At 41.3% G+C, this 2,591-nt stretch overlaps 1 protein-coding gene across 4 annotated transcripts in view; it reads left to right on the forward strand.

Annotated features, from left to right (window-relative positions):
- Positions 1-2,591, forward strand: part of palld (palladin, cytoskeletal associated protein) — a 61,242-nt gene that overhangs the window by 32,104 nt on the left and 26,547 nt on the right. The gene's annotated exons all lie outside the window — the stretch shown is intronic.

Consider the following 2,591-nt stretch of genomic DNA (forward strand, 5'->3'; position numbering starts at 1 on the left):
CAGAGCTTATCACCAAGTTCCTTGTATCCTGTCGGTCGTGTGGCTCATCCCATACTTGACTGATATATTGTCTCTTTGTTGAAACATCAACAGAGCAAAGTAATCCCAGTCTGTTACTTTAATTGCTTTATTTATTTATTTTTTAAATTACCACCACAACCTTTCGAACAAACCACTTTGTTGAATTGCTGTTAATTCAACAGGCGGAGTGGAAAGTGTGACGCCAACGTTCTTGTATTTTTGAAATAAGGCAATATCATGAAATAGCTTTTGTTTTACAGCATTCACTTAAAGGCAGTGGGGATTAGTATGGATGCAGTTTAACTGTTTGAGTCAGCACTTCACCCACAATAAGGCCTGAGTGTCTAGACTTCAAAACCAAAAGTGAATTAATTCTAAAATTTCTCCGTTCATTTAAGCTTTTACTCTCAAGTAAACACGATGCACATGTGGATATACCCAACAATTACTCAGGGTTTTCTCTGCATCTTTTATTATTTATAAAGAAGCAGCTGCGTCAAATAAGGTTACATTCTTAACTCCAGTGTTTACAGCTACTGGGGAGATACGTTCATGTTCACAAATCTAAAATAAATGGTTCTAAATCATAGGAATAACATACTGGAAGCCTGTGTAAGGGATGATTTTTTTGCTTGAATAACAGAGAGCTGATGAGTTGGAGGAAGTCGTTGTGTGACTTGGCAGGAGAGAGAGACTGCAGGAGAGCCGGGCTGTGAAAACAGACCTGCTGTTTTTCTGTTGCCGAAGGAAGAGAGAGCCGGGTCGGTTGGTATTCGGGTTTGATGCCCGGTGTTGATGCCAGACGTCAGGATAAGAATCGAAGGAAATTCTCAGGGGAGAGGCTCAGATTGTTCGGTCGGATCCGAAACAGGGTTCAGGTTTTTTGGAGAGAGAGCAGGATCTTTTAATTCCCATGGTAGAGAATAGGTACATTGCAACGTCTCACTGTACACTCCTCTGGAATTTAGCTTATTTTTCACATCAGTTTTACTGTGATTCTAGACAGAGAAACAAATAATATTTGAGTTACTCGCTTCAGTTGGTGAATTTGATGGATGTGTGTTTTTCAGACTACTGTAAACAGTATAAGATAAACACACGACTCCACACACAACCAGCGTTGCAGTTGCCCTCTTATAAACTGCTTCGAGGATTAAAATGTTTTGCTAAATGACATTTTGCTTTGAGCAGATTTGTTGTGTGAGGCAACGAAAAGTTGTATTTTATTGGCGCTGCTGCTGGTCTGGAAGATAAACTGGGCTTCCCACAGAGAAGGGTCTAAATCTACTGTACAGATATTAAACACACTCAGAGAGGACACATAATTCAGCCGGGTGAAGATCTGTGTCTCAACATCAGGTCATTGCCCCCTCAGAGTTATGCCCCCCCCCCCGTTCAGGGCTCCCCAGGGTTTAACTGTACACATGTGACCGTGTGTAAAGTCACATCGTCATAGACTGATAACACCTGGAGCTTGTAAATCTGTGTGTGTGTGTGTGTGTGTGTGTGTGTGTGTAGTCACCCATCTACTTCCAGGTTGTTGATAGAGCTCATGCGACGCAGTGACACATTAAGACGTGGTATTGAGCGAGCACCTCAGGACACACACCTCCACTGAGTTAGACAACAAGACAAAGGAGCAGACAGACAGAAGTGCCAGTGCAACACGTCGAAGGTGTGACCACCGTGATATTGACCATGATAATAGGGGCAAAGCGTTATATTATACGTTAGGATAATGTCTGGGTGGGCGTCACACACCAAGCAGCAGAGGCAACAATTATCCTCGAACCACTCCACAGCTTAATCTCTCTGTCATAAGACCAGGAATCAACTCTGACAGTCCAAATTGTTCTCTTGCACGTATTTCATTCCACAGTCTGTTTTTATGTGTGAGCTGAACTCTCACTACCAACGTGTCTGTGGATTTTTTTTTTGATGCAGCTCTATGTTCATTTTTACTCAGTATGCTAAGATTACAGATGATGAAAAACAGGCGCACATTGGCACTTAACACGGACCTCGATTTAGCCGTTTTTCTCACTACACTGATTTTATGTTTCTGCGAAGGGTCTGGAAAGATTCAGCTCAAGTTTTTTTTTTTTTTTTTCTTTGCCTTTGATTTGTTAAAGAGATGCTGTAATAACCGATTGACTGGGTGTGAATTTAAACAGACCAAAGACCTACTGCACTATACAATACGCAGTACCTGCCCTTGATTGTAAAGAGTTTTGAATCAAGTGCAGCTAAAGCAGACGTAGCCTTTGGAAGCAAAGTAACAGTTAAGCTATAATCATATTGTCTAACATCCCAAACACACAGGAGTTTACAACTACAGTGTGTAAGTGACACCATGTTTCGAGGCTCTACCGCAGTGATAAAGATGAAGAACGGTCTAATCCACTTTAAAGTTTCATATTTTACACTTTTCTAGTGTTTTATTTGAAGTGTTGATCCACAAGAAGATATATTTGTGGTTTCAAGAACCAGAAACCATCTCAGTGTAGTTTTACATCTCCTCTCTCAGGCTTCTCTCTGGAGCTCTAGTAACAACAGGTCGGTGAGCCAAT

The sequence above is a fragment of the Seriola lalandi genome, unplaced genomic scaffold (assembly GCF_002814215.2).
Source record: "Seriola lalandi dorsalis isolate HSWRI2012SDOR001 ecotype SW California unplaced genomic scaffold, Sedor1 jcf7180002054511, whole genome shotgun sequence".
NCBI classification, from domain to species: Eukaryota; Metazoa; Chordata; class Actinopteri; order Carangiformes; family Carangidae; genus Seriola; species Seriola lalandi.